This window comes from Rhinolophus hipposideros (assembly GCF_964194185.1).
Source record: "Rhinolophus hipposideros genome assembly, chromosome: 10".
NCBI lineage: Eukaryota > Metazoa > Chordata > Mammalia > Chiroptera > Rhinolophidae > Rhinolophus > Rhinolophus hipposideros.
This window is the reverse complement of record NC_138056.1, coordinates 52,902,568-52,919,273: the sequence shown is the minus strand read 5'-3', so window position 1 is coordinate 52,919,273 and position 16,706 is coordinate 52,902,568. Positions and strand designations below refer to the sequence as shown.

The 16,706-nt window shown below is 39.7% G+C and overlaps 1 long non-coding RNA gene across 1 annotated transcript in view; it reads left to right on the top strand.

Moving 5' to 3' along the window:
* LOC308503760 overlaps positions 1–6,356 on the top strand; it is a 965,753-nt gene extending 959,397 nt beyond the window's left edge. Inside the window, exon 5 of the long non-coding RNA XR_013994239.1 lies at positions 6,229–6,356. This is a non-coding gene — a long non-coding RNA (uncharacterized lncRNA). The remainder of the gene's footprint in view (positions 1–6,228) is intronic.
* The last annotated feature ends 10,350 nt before the right edge of the window (positions 6,357–16,706 follow it).

Here is a 16,706-nt window from a genome sequence, read left to right as displayed (position 1 = left end):
AGCACCAGGATCTAAGGTCTTAAAGTTTGGGAGATGTTTGAGTTCTTGGTCGCTGCCTCTTACAGATGTTTTCTGGGAGCTGCTCTCCAGATTTTTCCTATATCAGGAAATATTTTTTTTTTAAGAGTTACATGATTTCATCTGTGCTGACATTTCATAACCTGTGTTGACATTTCATAACCTTAAGAAATAACTTGATCCATGTATCCATCCTTACTCACAGATATGCTGTCCTCTTGGCCAGGCCAATTCCCAGGCATAATGACATTGGAACTGCAGAGCTCAAAAGAGATGCCCAAAACTAGGGGCAAGAAGAGGGAAATCCAAAGAGGGACTTAGCTGAGTTTATTGTCTATGAAGATAGCCCCTTCCCTCTGAGACAGATCCACATTAACTAAACACTTGGAGATAGGTGTAGAAGATCAGAATACAAATGCATCAATCCCAATGACAAATATAAGTATCAGAGATTTAAATCAGCATTCATTAGTCCATATACTCACCTCTTTTTGTGAGAAACTCTACAAAGTACGTAGAAGGATGGTCGGTGAAAGAGAACAAAACAAGGACAATTACAAGTGTGATCTTAAACCAGGTTCTTGCCTGAAGCTCTCTATCCCACTATAGTCAATGGCTAAAAGTGGTTGAAGCATGGACATTCAAATTAGATGAACCAGGATTGGGGTCTTAGCTCTACCACTTGCGGCCATGTCATCTTCTGCAAACACTGTATCCTCACTCAGCCTCAGTTTTCCCACCTTTAAAGTAATACTAATAATGTTACGTACCTCATAGAGTTGTGAGAATTAAAACAAGTGTCATATGTGAAGGGCTTAACACAGCTTTTGGCTTACTGTTGTCCCTTGATTCTTAAATGCCATTGGTTGTAAGTTATTCTCAAAGTTAATAGCAACTTTTCAGACAAACACACACACACACACACACAAACAGCAGAAATCTGTAGGCACATTGATAATAAGATTTTTTTCAAAACAAGCATTGTAATTTTTTAAATCAAGGCAGTAATGGTAATAAACATTCACTGTGTGGAATTCTTGTTGTTTTTATGGTCATTGTTATTGCAACTGCAGTGGTAATAGACAATGTCTCTTGTTAAGACATCCTCTTCCTGCATTGCACTGGAATGAGCAACGCCCACCCCCCATCACCTAGCAGAGCTCCTGTCTGACCAGGCGATCCATAGTCATGTGTTAGAGACTGCCAGCTCTTCTAAGAACTTACTCAAAAATCACTTTAACATATGGGAACAGCTTCTCAACAAATGGTCTATTCCCTGAGCCATCCTAACTTTGGGGTACCTGTTTTCAGGTAACTTTTGTTTTTTTCTAGAGGCAGGCTTTGTGGAAAAGGCCGTCCTTCTGTGCTCCCCTGTGAAATCTCTGCTATCCACAGCCCCTTAGGTGGTCTGAGTTGGAGAGGTGTTGGCTGCCCATTTGCACAGAATTGCAGATTCTGTGAGGAAGGCTGTTAACTAATCAGGAACATGCATTTCATCCAATGTTCTCAAGGGAATTTCAAATAATAAGCTCTTCAGGATATTTGCTCTTAAAAGGTGTATTTTCAAAATTGTAAAATCAACATAATCCATTTCAGAAAGTTCACTAAACAGAGAAAAGAAAAAAAACCCTACATTGCAAAACCCATAGGGCAGCCACAGTAGTTATTTTGATATAATTACGTTCTTTTTCTAGGTATAACATAGTCAAAATTTTAATGTCCATATTGTAAAATCATTTCATTATTTAATAAATTATAAGAATTTTTCTACATTGTACAAAAACCCCCTAGTACAACATGCAAAACCCTTTGTGTTCAGTTTTCCTCTTTAGTCTCACTTCTCTCTCTACCCCCATGTCGTATTCTGCTCTCCACTCATCCTGCACAACACACTACTCGTGAACATCATCCTCTTCCCAACTACCTCTCACTCTGCCTTCACCTGGTATATCAGCTAGCTTGCTAGCAGGAAACAATGCAGTCCTCACTTTTCAAATGAAGAGGCTTTAATGTAGGAATCACTTACTGAAGGTTAGGTAGGTTTAAGGGAACAAGAGAAAGATGGCGAGGAAAAGACTAGATAGATTTTCATAAACTAGCAAGCTGGGAAGTTCTTATCCCCCTAGGGCCAAATAATCTGGGGCCAACCAAGAACCAGAACTTGGAACGCCAGAGGAGGGGCCTCATCACGGAAAGAAACAACTGATTGAGATGTGATTACCACAGCAGGAAATAGAGATGTGGTATCATAGCAGGGAGAGGGCAAAGTAGAAATATCCCCTCCGCCAGCCCTCTTATTTCCTGTTGGCACGTCCCATTGGCCAGGTCCCAGAATGCTACATTCTCCAGATGTCACCTACTGAAGCACAGAGCAACAAGCCAGAGAAGGCCAGAGAAGAGACAGGGAAGGGGAAGCCAAAGAGAGAATAGCCACCTTTCCTGCCTAATTCTGATTTATCCTCCAGGTTTCAGCTTACATGTTACTTTATCAAAGAAGTGAGAATGGGTGACTTTTCTCTGTTTATGCTCTAATTGCTTCCAGTGTTCACCTAAGATAACACAGTTCATACTTGATGAAAATTATTTACAAGCTGGCACCATAACTTGTTTAGTATTATTTAACCAGGAACAAACAGAGTCTTGCACATAATAAGCAATCAAAAATATTTGCATAATCACCTTTTCCAAAGTCTCCATATTTGTTCTAGGAGCTGAACTATAATTTACTTAGACTTTCTCCTCTTGCATTTTTTCTTAACTGCATCTTGTTCATTATTTCAGTGTTAGTGTTATTTCTCTAGTTGAGCTGTAACCTCTTTGATGGCGCAGGCTATGTTAATACCCATCTCTCTGAATTTCTCTGCTTCTAGCACACACACACACACACAAACACACACATACACACACACACACACACAGAGTAAAGCTTTGGTAGATATGGTATCGAAAAACCACCTAAAGTGGTCAGGTGTCTCCAATTTTCCAAAAATGCCTCCATTCTCTCCTTAAATGTCCCACCCCCAACACCTCTTTGTTTACTCATAAGAGAGCTCCTTCCTCTTCACAAAGAAAATAGAATTCATTAAACCAAAACTCCCAAAGCCTGTGCCAACAAGCCAATAAAAATTACCACAGCTCCACATAGCACCAGCTGTCCTCATTCTGGTGCTAGGTCAGTCTATCCCCAGCATTAACCGACTCCCCCTGCTAAGTCATTCTCTTTGATTAGACTACAACAATTCTGACTTAATGTGCTGGTATAAGAGATTTTGTGAGAGATAGAAGGAACAAAGCATTGGGAGTTTGTAGGTCTGGCTTTCTGCTGCTCCTCCTCCACTGACTTCCTGAGACACTCTAGATAAGCACTGCCCCTCTCTGGGTAGCCTCCCTTCTGTTAGTATTATATGGCACATGATTTCTATGGTCCCAGCTGTTTCCAGAGGTGAAGACCTGGGTTCAAAGCCCACCTCATGCATTTGTGAGCTGGGTGCTCTTCGTGATCACAGTTTCCCTCTTGACCTTCAGTATCCTCACCTTCAAATTGGTATCATTAAACCTAGTTCACAGACTTGTGTTAGGATTAAATACAATCAGATGGTAAACTAGCTGCTCATTAAAAACAGTGGTGAGGTGGTCATAGACATGTTCGAAATAGTAAGATGGCTCTGTGAGGATCGTGAGGATGGGCGTGAGCAGGCTAAGGAAAGGGAGTGAGTAAGGGAGGAAGAAATTGGGAAGAAAAAAAGGATGGAGGGAATGTTAGGAGAAAATAGAGGGGACAAATGGACAGAGAGGGAAGAGTTTGGAAAGAGGGAATTTATAGATATATGTGTGTGTGTGTGTGTGTGTGTGTGTGTGTATGTATGATTTAAGAAAATGCTTCCCAATTAGGGGCCACACTCCAATTTAGCATCCTAAATTGTGAGGTGATACGATTTCAGCCCTTAGTGAAAAGGTAAATTATAAATAGGCATGTAAATGTGTCTGCATGGGGGCTGAAAGTTGGAGAAGCTTTTGGCAGAGGTAATAATGAAGTGAATCCCATTAGTGATGGAAAGGCAATTAAGAAAAACCTCAATGAAGTTCCAGATCTGAGCCTTCAGCTGAAAGACTGGGATTTGGGAGGAAAAAAAAGGTTAAGCACCAGGAGGCTGTTTGTAGTGACTTTAATTAGATCGAAAATGAATTGTTGTGCTCTCTTTTTCTCTCTTTAAGTTTTCCTTTTAGGTAATAGAGCATCTGTAACAACATTGAGGTGCACTTGTCAACTGTGGTGATCATGTGTAGGTGTCTAGGGAATGACAGTGATTTCATGATAGGGTTTTGCTCCCCACAAGCACTTGAGGGTTCCAGCCATTTCAGTCACCAGACCCCAGTGGATAGAATACAATACGTTAAGGAAGAGAATCTTTGGGCAACTTGACCATGTTATCAGGGCACTTAACTCCCTAGCAAAGCTTAGGCTGAAAATCGCCTTCACCCCCTAAAAAAAATGTAACATGTCCTGTAGTTTGGCAACCCAAATTATTGTTAAAAACTGATTTGAGCGACAAGGAAGCCCACATCGGACGTTGGTATTTAGGAACATGGTAGAATGGAGGAAAAATGTTACCTAAATTACCTTTAATCTTAAAATTCTGTGTCATCTTGGTTGATGTCAACAGAGATAAGAAGCACCTATTATTGTTATAGAGTGTAAAGTAACGGAAGTTGAAATTTGCAAACTAACATGTGTTGTCTCATTCTACCTTCAAAAAAAAATAAAAGATTTTGATTGAGGTAATAGTATCTCTATTGTACAGATGAAGAAACTAAACCTCCACCAAGTGAAGTGATTTGCCCAGTCTCAACAGCTAATAAATGGCAGAGACAATACACAAACTAAAGCCTTATAAGCCTGTTGTCCCCCTTCCCTGCACTGTACCATGACTGACTCGTAAATAAGTAGCAGCTGGATACACCGTTAGAGGTGATTCTATCCAGCAAATGAGAATCAAATGTCCAATGGCTTTTCTAGTGCTTCTAATGTATACCTAGAAGTAGACCCCAAATAAAGAGTTCACTGAGCAGAGCTGAATGGGTGCATATAGAGGAAGAGTGGGTCCCATTTTAATTTTTTTGTGGATCATAAAAATATTTTATTATTCCAATGATTGAAAAGTATCAGTTATTTTTAGTTTTGAAAGTGACCTGGAGGTTGGATAACCCTCACCCAGCTGGCGGATAAATTTCCATGGCAACCAATTATTAGGCAGAGATTGATTCCAGAGGCAGACAGTCTACAGAGCACTGATTTTTCAGCCCTGGGTGACATTACAGAATCAATGGGGAGCACTTCAAAAAATACTGAGGCCCGGGGTCCACCCTAGAGGTTCTGATTTAATTGGTTTGGAATATAGTCATGGTATCAAGGTTTTTAGGTTACTCAAATGATTTGAATGTGCCACTTGACTGAGAACTGCTGCTACATAACGTGATTTTTAAAGATTATATATGGTTTATGTAGTTTTGCACCTTGGGAGGATTTCAAAAGGTTTCAGCTATTTCAGCTCCCTGCTCTTTTTGTCTTGCCTCCCTTCTTTCCTCCCTCCCTCCCTCTTTCCTTTCCTTCCCTCTCTCCCTCCCTTCCCTCCTTTGTTTTTTGCTCCTTCCTTCCCCTTTTCCCATAAATATTTGTCGAGTACTCATTTTGGTACACTGTTCGATGTTACCCCCACAATGATCGTTGTAGTTTAAACCTCATCATCTCCTGTCTAGAATATTCGCCAGCTTTCTAACTAGCCTCCCTGCCTCCATTTATATTCCCTGTCGCCCAGTCCCACACAGTTGCCAGCACATTTCTTCAAGAGTGTTTTACTACTAAAACTCAGTAAATCCCTTTGGTGATCACACAGAAGATCAACATGAGACTTCATTGCATGGCACACAAAACTCTTAGAATCGGGTCCCTGTTTGCCTATTCAACTTCATTTCCATTTTAGCTCCTAAAATGAGGAAGTGAGACAGCATTTGGAGCCAGGTAGGAACAAAAACCAAGCTATCTTAACATCTATGACAGTACATGCATCATTCTGCCCAGCATTTCACAAAACACTGGATTGAGTTTTGAAACTGGTAGTAAAGACATAAGCCCATGATTAAAAATGCTTCTGACAATGGTCCTTGAATTAGAGGCAAATAAGTAACACTCATTAATCTTTCTCTTGGCAGAGCTGTTTTTCTGGAGGAGTGAAGAGATGGTTGTTGGAACACTTGATCTTTTCTTTCACTAAAAGGTAAGGGCAATTATTGCCAGTGATAATTCTTCAGATTCTGAAATTTTGGTCACTTTTTCTTCCTTTTAATTTCTTTCTATACCTCTTATTAGAAAATACTATAATAGGCTTCTCGCAAAACAACGAAAACCTTTCAGATTGCGTTTTATTCCTATATTTTAAAAGAGCAAATGTCAAGAGAAGAAAATGAAATCTCTTTTTTTTTTTGTGCTGACTACTGAAAATTGTGCTGTTTGAGCTGAATGGTGCTCAGGTTTCAGAGAGAAGCCTGTGATGTTCTCAGTCTTGGGAGAAGGGTCCATGCGTGACTTGATGGGTGCAGGCTAAAGGGTACAGGCCTACATTCTGAGGGGTTTGGCAAGTTGGCAATTGTGTTTGGTCTGGACAAGTTTTGACATCCAAGGGAGTCTGATCTGAGACACAGTAGGCCATTTTTTTTAAAAAAACAACATTGATCTAAGTGGCAACATCCGTTCTTTAATACTGCTTTCAGTCTGAAGTTGACTGATAACTGGGGACATAGGCCAAGCCTAAATAAAGGACTCTGATCCCAAAGAAAGGGATGAGTGCAAAAGTAGGAGATCAAGAAAAAAAAACCTCATATGTACAGTGTGAACTACAAGGCAGGAACTGGAAGAATGGATAGAGGAAGTGTTCCCTAAACTCATCCCGTATTTCTGTGTGGATCAGAGGATAGAAAACTAATTCTAAATCCCATTTTCTTGGGAGACCTGAAGCTACCAACACACTTAGTGATTTATAGTGTTGAGCAAGTTCGTTTTCTTCGTGTTCTGATGACCTCTTCCGTAAAACTGGGGTGATGCTCTAATCGCCTTCCTCACAGACCTGGATATTGGAAAATGAAACCAGGCATTGTCATTGCTCCTCTCAGTGACCAGTGGGATCAAACTGAATGACTCGGATGAAATTGCCTCCATTCAGTGATGTGCATTTCAATTGTAAAATATTGCTTGGAAATAATACTACCATGTAGGATACAAGATATAGAAATATTAAACAGTATAAATTGATCATATGTGATATAAGTTTTCTTTTCACACATTTCTGTTCTGAAATGCCAAACCCAGCATCAACCTTCAGTGATACTAGTATAACTTGATGATTTTGTATTCTAAGAATTGTTTGTTATTTATGTTGCATGAGTGTCAAGTTTGGGCCTTAGCTTTTGTTTTTCTAGATGGATGTTATACCTCTTTACTTTCATCAGGAACTTCCATTCAGAAAGGAAATGCAGTCAAGTGAGACTATGTATGCCACAAATGAAATACTATATATGGCACATATATGGCATAAAACTAATAGCTCGTGTGTTTGGAAGTAATTTTTATAACTAACTACATGGCCAGTCTGAACAAATGTGCAGAAATTAGTCCTATTAGACTGTCTGTGCTCTGACCCTTATAAAGTAGATACTGTAGGTATTTCCAGACCTTGCTGGTGGAGAGTACTCTCCTAAAATTCTCCTTAGTTGGAGTGCTTCTAGATCAGATAGGAAAGCCTAAAGGTGTCTGAATGATCCACTGGAATTTAGCCAGACTGGCAGGTTCTAGCATCTTGAGAGGTGGTGGTGAAATGAGAAAGCTGTGTGGGCACATGGCAGTGCATATAGAATATACATGTAAGTTTCAGGGTTAAGGATGGAGAGAAAGTGAAGGTCCACTGGGATGGTCATGTAAGGTCTCCTGGTAAGCATGAGTAGTCGGAAACCAAAGCAGTGTTATGGACTGTTGCATTGATTTGCTTTATGGCACAATTTAATGCATATTTATGAAACATTAAAGGTGGGCATAACACTCTTTGAGTTCATAAAAAAGGAGGATTGGATGAGAGATGCTGGAGTAAGCACTTCTTCAGAGTTTGCCTGCAACCCTCCATACTAGGCTTGAGGCATGAGGCCAAGGGAGTGGGCAAGGAAACCAAGCTCAGAGATGGCACAAACTATCATCTCCATCTCGTCCTGTTTCTAGGACCGTAGTTCTCATACTTCAGTGTGTATCAGAATCATAGGGAGGGCTTGATAAAACACAAGGATGGATCTATCCCCCCAGAACTCATAACTGAGTAGGTCTGGGGTGGGACCTGAGGACTCGCATTTCTAACAGCCCCTAGAGAGGCTGCTGATGCTGGACCCCTGATCCGGGATACCCGTTTTCTATTACTCTTTCCCCTGACCTTACTCCATCCAAAGAGGTAGATATAGGGATGTTAAGAAACCTTAATAAAGTAAACTCCTGCCAGACTCATAATTCAATAGTTTTACTTATATAGAAGTATCTAAATTCTAGCTGAAACCCTGAACTATAGTAGATATAACAACCTGGGCTTGTAGAAATGAAGTGAATCACCCAAGTGCACAGTAAGTGGCAGAGACCGGATTTAAACCTACATCTCCTGACACCAGATCCAGGACTGTTTCTAAAACACTTCTTATGATTGGGATTTCTGGGCTGAGTGACTTCTTGGAACCAATATTATAATGAAAACAGAAATTTACGCTGAAACTCTATTCTAGTATAAATAGCAGGGAGTGAAATTAAGTTAAGAAAAGCTCATGGCCCTTACTGTCAGTGAGAACATTGATGAATCTGTTTCAGAGGCACTCAATCAAAGCCAGGACAGACTCATCTCTTCTTGTCTTTATTTTACCTGGGCCATCTGGCTGCATTCTGCTTTTCCAGGGGCTTTGGGGTATTTTGAGTTGTTTTTCTTTATAAAATAAAGAAATAAATAAAACATAAAAGCAAATTTCATTGTTGAGGAAAGATAAATTTGCAAAATCATCAAAAAAAGAGTCATATTTAGGTTTATATCTTTAGAGCCATCAGTCTACTTGTGATCATACGAAATACTAACTTTTCTTGTGTGCAACTGCTAAAATAAGCAAATGGAAAAACCCAAAATGTATAAGTGAAGGCAAGTATCTTTCTTTTTGGCTTTCCTTAAACTTTACCTTGGCTCATGCTTCCCCACAGACACTTATATTCTCTAAATTATTATTTTTAATCAAGATTTTTTTTCCAAGATAATTTAATCCTAAGGGGAATTCTGGTGGCAGCTGTTCTAATAATAACATTTATTTCACGTCTACCACCTTGTACTTAGAAAAGCAGTGAGGTGTAGTAAAAGGGACCTTAGAACTATGATCCGAAGACTTGGGGGGTTGAGGTGGGAACTTTTGCTGACTAGTTTCTGCTAAGATGTCATTTCTTGGATCCTCGGTCTCTTCATCTTTAAGTTACTATAATTACATTGACCCTGACCATGGTTGAAAGGAAAAGTTTTCACCTGTATAAAATGATCTGTAACCTGTAAATGCTATAAAAATGGAAGGCATTAGCATTAGCTCTCAATAATGAATGAATAAAATGTATTTCCTCTCATTTACTCTCCCCTGCCTCCCATCTGGACAACTTTGGATTATGGTCCTCTCTTTCAAAGGAATCAGAAATGCATTGCTGGTTTATTACCCAGAAGCAGTTAACATTTCCCAGTGCAGGGAGATGCTTCACACACATGAACGGGCCTGTAGTATGGCGGCCAGAGGGTGATGACTCATCTTATTCTTCTTCAGAATTCTCAGGGAGAAAAACATTAAGTATTTTCTGTTGACTGAATTGAAGGAAAACAGGAGGGGTGGGAATTTAGAAACTCTATACAGAAGAGTATCGACTTGGTGCTGCATTACTTTAACGGGCCATAAGTTATCAAGGCAAATGTAAACCTAGCCAATCAATCAGCTTCTCTATTAGTGTCATGCAACCCACTAGGGAAAGGGATAGAGGCAGCAGGTTCATTATTGACTTCAGTTATTGCACAACCCGGCAAATTGTGTTGTGTTATTTTTACATCACCCATGCAAAAACTAGATTTTGGTAAGATTAAATAGCCCGCCCACAGTCACACAATCAGTGAATAGCTGAACCAGGTTTTGCCCACATCTCTGGGGCTCCACTGGGTGGAAAGGCTTCGGAGTAGAATGGTTCAGAGTGCACACTGTGGGAACAAATCACGTGGGTTTCTGTCTCCAGTTTGCAACTTAAAAGCAGTGTGCTTGGGTGTGTTATTTGATTTCTGTGCCTCAATCCCCTTTGTTGTAAAAAGACATGATGATATTTCATAGGGGTAATGGAAAGACTAAATGAGCTGAAACCTGCAAAACACACAGTACCCACAAAGCCCCAATTCTAATTCGCTATATATCAGCATATATAGTTGAGTTGTCCTCTCAATCTGAGTTCCTATGAAGTCAGCCATTTATTCCAGAAAGCTTTAAAGAGCATCTTCTATTTGTCAAGAGTTGTACTAGGAACTACAGGTCCTCCTTCTTAGAGGACAATGTGACAATGACTAGGTGATATGATTTCACCTTCAGTTAGTTCATCATAAGAGTTTTGTGAAGGTTCAGATTCTATTACCATCAGTTAAATTCTCCAACAGAGGCATGATCATGGAACAGGGAGGAGAAGGATGAAGGGATTATTGAATAGATTTGGAGGGGATCCAGTGAATCCCCACAGAGTTGGTACCTTTAATTGGAACTTGAAGTATTCTTCAGTAAAACCTAACAATTGAGAATGAATCTTACAGACAGACTGACCACATAAATGAAGCCATAAAGGCATATAACTACATGGGATGCTTAGAGAATTTCCAAAAAGAGAAAAATAATTATCATAAGGAGATCTAGAAATAAAGGTGGAAATATTAACTAAGTACATTGTAAGCCATAAGGAATTTAGAATTATTCCAAAGAGCGATGGGAAACCACTGGATTATTTTCAGTAGAGAAATGCAACCATCAGATTTCCATTTTGCTTTTCAATTTTTCTTTCTCTTTCACCATCTACCATATTTCTACTCCCACCTTTACAAATAAGATTCAAGGCAGTTTATTCATTTCTTAGACAATGGCCCTAATAACGATACAAAAATCGATGTCATGAAAATGTCAGGGGGCAGTTGAAGGTCGGGAAACTACAGAGGGAAATCTTAGCGATGAGAAATTGAGTGAATAAGGATTTATGAAGTCCTATTATGTACCAGGTATCATTTTAGAAGATAGGAAAACACTATTTCAACAAAAACCCTACAGGAACCTTACATTCTAGTGTAAGGAGACAACAAATAAGTAAGTAAAAACATAAATATGTATGTATCCTGACATACTACAGATAAAAATAAATCGAGGGGGCAGGGTAGAGTTGCTATGTTAAAAGGTTTTGGACAAATGAGAAACAAAAACTCATAGACACAGACAATAATTTTAGTGGTTACCAGAGGGTAAGGGGGTGGGGGGTGGGTGATGAGGGTAAAGGGGATCAAATATATGGTGATGGAAGGAGAACTGACTCTGGGTGGTGAACACACAATGGGATTTATAGACGATGTAATACAGAGTTGTACACCTGAAATCTATGTAAATTTACTAACAATTGTCACCCCAATAAAATTAATAAAAAAAAAAAAAAAAAAAAAGGTTTTGGGCAGCGGAGGGTGGTCAGGGCAGGCCTCATCAAAGGGTTCATGTGTGATTTAAGCAACGATGTGACAATTTGAGAATTGCTCTGTGCTGATGCTCGGGGGAATAACATTCCAGGCAAGAGGAACTGCAAGTCCCTGAGGTGGAAACATGGACTACAAGAAGAACAGGGTAACTGGAGTGTAATCAGCAAATGGGAGAATAATAGGATATAGTGTCAAAGAGGTAAATGGGCTGTGGGGTAAATGGGGTCAGATTTTGTAGAATCCTATAAACTGCTGAGAGCTTTGGCTTTATTTTAAATGGAAGTGGGAGGCTATTGAAGGATGACTCATAAGAATTAAAAAAAAAAATCCATACACATAGGAAAAGACTAATTATTTTACAACCATAGTAGTCACCAAAAATAACTCTGATCTTCCTTGATGAATAAATGGCAGCTCTGTAGCCTTGGAATGACCAGGCCAGTTTTAAACCTGTTTAACCAATCAAAGACAAGGCACCTCAGAGAATATTCTTTGCAAGTTTCTCACTTATGAAAGTCAAACCACTTGGGAAAGGACTCAGTCTATGAACACACTCCTGAGTGCTGACAAATCAAGTCTCATTTATGTAGTGGTATCTCCCCAGCTTCCATCAACCCTTCAGGCCTCTGAAAAGCCTTTCAGTTTCCAAAATCCATACTTCCGCCAATCTGTTCAGAAAGACTGTGCCTCACCAGCCAACTCTTCTTACTTAAGTAAGCAATAAATTCAGCTTGTGACATCGCTTGTTAGTTAGTATGTTTCAGAGATTGACTGGTAGTCTTGTTCTTAAAATTCATGAGGGCAGAAATGCTACAAACCTGACACATAAATAGCCTCTATTATGTATCTTTAGTCATACAGGAGTAGGTGCTACTCAGTACTTGAGAAAATCATGTCAGTGTCAATACACCATGGCTGGGGTAAAGAACTGTAGCTAGAGAAGCGGTATTTGAAATCAGTTTATAAAATATTCAGATGGTAGAGTCAACAGAATTTTAAAATTAGTTCAATGAGGAGGGGGAAGGAAAATGAAAAAATAAATAACTCCAATGTTTTCGTATTGTTGCACATGGGTAGGTAGATGGGAATGCCCATAACGGAAACAAGGAGCACAGGAAAAGACGCATGTAAAGGTACGCTTTTGGACATGTTGCATTTATCGTACATAATGTACCTACAATAAGGTCTTGGAAGTATGCTATAAAGGATTTCACTTCAGATCATCTTGAACATCCTGGTCAGTGTTTTACACATTTACAAGTCACTGAACAAACATTTGCAATAGTGAGTGGAAAAGTGAGTTTAATCCTTGAATGAATAAACGTCTGAATAGTGAATGATTCTTTGAAAGAATATGTGAATGAATGAATAAGTATTTGAAAGAATTAATGGGGAGGCAATGGGTATTCCCACCAAAAATCCTGAAGCAGATTTGAGAGTTTGGTTTGTATATTTACAAAAACCCATCAGCAGAGTAAATAGCCTCAGCCTAACCAGAAATGAAAAAAAAAAAAAAAAAAACACAAAAACAAAAAAACCTATAAACCCAGTTGTTTGTGAGACTTAACTGGTGGCCTGCGTTGCGTATATACTAATCAGCAGCAATTCTGTAGCATGTCAGTCAGGGTAGGCGTGGACAGAGGACTCCAGAAAGATCCAGAACAGTGACATCTGCATCCATCAAGATCAGCAAGGAAAATATCAAAATTGAACCGGGTTTCCTTCAGGCTGGCCTCTGCAGCTTCTGATGGCTTCTCTTGTGAAACATCCCCTCTTGCTGCTGTCTCCCGCTTCTGTAAGCCAACAAATGTGTACAGGGACCTAAATAGTCTCAACTAAGGGTCAGAGGACTGCATTTTTTTTTTTTTGGCCAAGCGCTGACATTTTCATGAGCAAATCACATAAGCTTTATAGTCCTCAGAGTTCTCATCTTTTAAGAAAAGGCAGGTTAAGGAGCTATGTTGTAATCAACACAGAGTTTTGCAAAACATTTAAAGGAATATTTGTCCATTCCTTCTTTAATTAATTCATTCATTCAGCAAGTGTTTACTGAGGGCTACCAGTGCCAGGTACGGGGAACACAGAGGTAAACAAAAGCAAGCCTGGTTTCTGTCCTTACATGGCTTACAGTTTCACGATGGAGCCTAGCTACCGTGTTTCCCCGAAAATAAGACCTAGCCGTACCATCAACTCGAATGCATCTTTTGGAGCAAACATTAATATAAGACCCGGTTCTTATTTTACTATACTATAAGACCCGGTCTTATATAATATGATATGATGTAAGACAGAGTCTTAGATTAATGTTTGCTCCAAAAGATGCTTTAGAGCTGATGGTTCGGCTAGGTCTTATTTTCTGGGAAACACGGTATTTGGTAATACTTAAAAGAAGTAGATGAATGCCACACATTTATCTACGGCATTTTCATTGACAACTCATTCGCTTTATTGTTTTTTGTCTAAAATTTTATTCACTCAGTAAATTTCACTCATTCAGTTAATCTCATGGTGTCTGTAGTTTAAAAACACACGTTGTCTGAATGTGTGCATGTGTGGGGCTGAGGGGATAGCAAAAGCATCCACGACGTACTGTATTTGGAGGCCCTGGATTATCCGTGTAATGGCTAAGCCTGTGATGATGCCTAGTGTTTATGGGCTTGGGTTCCTGTGTTCAGGGTTTAGAAACCGGTTCCTTTACTTACTAGTTATTTGACGCTGAGCAATTCATTTATGCTCAGCAAGTAAACTAAGTTTTATGTGCCATTTGGTGCAAACATTATACGCAAGACTGTCTTACTTGGTTCTCCCAACAGCGCTGGGAGTGGGCATTATTATTCCTTTCACAGGTAAGGAAACAGATTTGAGAGGTGAGTACAAGAGACTCGGAGCTTATAACTGGTGCAGGTGGGTAACTGGTAGGATGGAAACAGGTTTTGACTTCACGTCTAGATTTCTACTTGTCATCACACAATCTTTGTACCCTTGGGATATCATCTCCTTTGTATCCTTTGCCAAACACTAGATGGTAGTCCTCCCACCTCTGCTGAGAAGCATCTCCTCCATAGTGAGGACAAATCTGATCCTCTGTCTAGCTCGGTGCACTCCAGTTTCCCTATCACAGGTGTCGTTCTGCAACACCAATTAATCTTGCCCTTCTCTGAATTTCGAAACTGCCAAAACCTCTCCTCATTGTCAGAAGATATCTTGGAAACCTCATTTTTAACATGTTCTCCAATAACAGCAGCAATTATTCTTAATCATTATTTATAGTAATTTGATGCTTCACTGAGTGTGTGTATTATGCTTGTCCTTCCTAATTTTTTTCTTTTTTTTAAAACTGTAAGTGAGAATCAATGTAAGGGATTGATGTCAAGCTTTAGGTAGCTATTAACATGACTAGAGTTATCTAACCTTATTACATTGATTGCAGTTTCTCTTCTGTATCATCCAGCAAACCCTCAAATTGATTTTAAAATGGTGCTATTGACCTAAAGATTCTTAACAACAGGAGGTTTAAATGCTTTTCATTGTTATGCTTCCTGCCTATAATACCAATTACTGTTCAAAGTTTGCAGCAAGGAACTAAATTCCATTGTAGATTTCAGTTCAGAGTCAAAGGCTCACCCTCTCCTAGAGTTAGATTAGAAAGAGGGGCCACCTGTCATTCAACTCCGACTCTCACACCCAAAAGAAAGGCCCTGCCCACACTTGTGATGGAGAGCCATTGGGTTTCTGCTTGACTGATGTCCGGGTGCTGCTGAATTAGAGAAGCAGGAGAGAACTTGGGCTGAGGGCTCAAAGGACCTGCGTTTAAGCCCTTTCTCTGCCACCAGCTAATTCTGTGGCTTTCAGTGTAATGCTTGCTTTGTTGAATCCTCAGTCTCTCCATCTGTAAAATCAGGATATTAAACTCCATCTCAGGAAAAGTAGTATCTATCTCAAATAAGAATCAATGCTTGAAAACAATCAAAATTAAATACATAATTCACAGTTAAGTGTATCGTGTGTGCTTGTTTGTGTGCATGATATGTGGAGGTTCATCTCAAGGACCCTAATCTTATACATCAGCTTTATAGAATGCTTTCCCCAGGACCACCAAAAAGTCATGCATCTCCGATCTTCAGGCCGTCAAGTTGTGCTTGGCTTAGAGCAAGTACCAAATACAGGAACTGTGGCCCCTGCTGCTCTTCTCCTCCCCCCCTTCCTTCTTTTTCTTATTGTCCTTTAACTTTATGATAGAAGTGTTCATTTATAGTAATTAGAACTCTGGTTGAATGAGGAAGAAAACTAACTCAATGCAACTTGAACGAAGAAGGGAATTATTAGAATAGTGCAGACTCTCACAGAGAAACCACACGGCAGGAAATGGAACTGGGGCTAAATCAACATCACCATTTTCTCATTTCATGGGTTTTTTTCCCCTGATAATTAAGTCATTTTTTTTCCCCTGCAGATTTACTTTCTTTGCATTTTGGAAAATGAGTTCCCAAGTTTTACTCCTTTGGTCTCAATCATTAAGGCCATTCTGCCTCCAAGTAGAATCTCAGTCAAAGGCCCTAGTTGTCCCAAAGAGGATCATGTGTCCAGCCAGCCACTGCATTAAACGATGGCTACTCCTATAGTCAGCACATTTATATAGGGGATGGATCTGGAGGACAGTTTTCCAAAGAAAGAAAATAGGCAAAAAAGCCTATAAAGGGACTGAAAGGGGTTCTTGGACTTAATTCCCATGTGTGTGCATAGGGGGGTTACTTCCCACATCAACAAACAACTCTCAAACATCAGCAGGGTATCCAAGAATTCAATTCAATTCTGACACGATCTACCCAGAGATAGCATCCGACACCATAGGTTAAGGGTTCAGTCCCACAAACCGCCCGTGTGAAT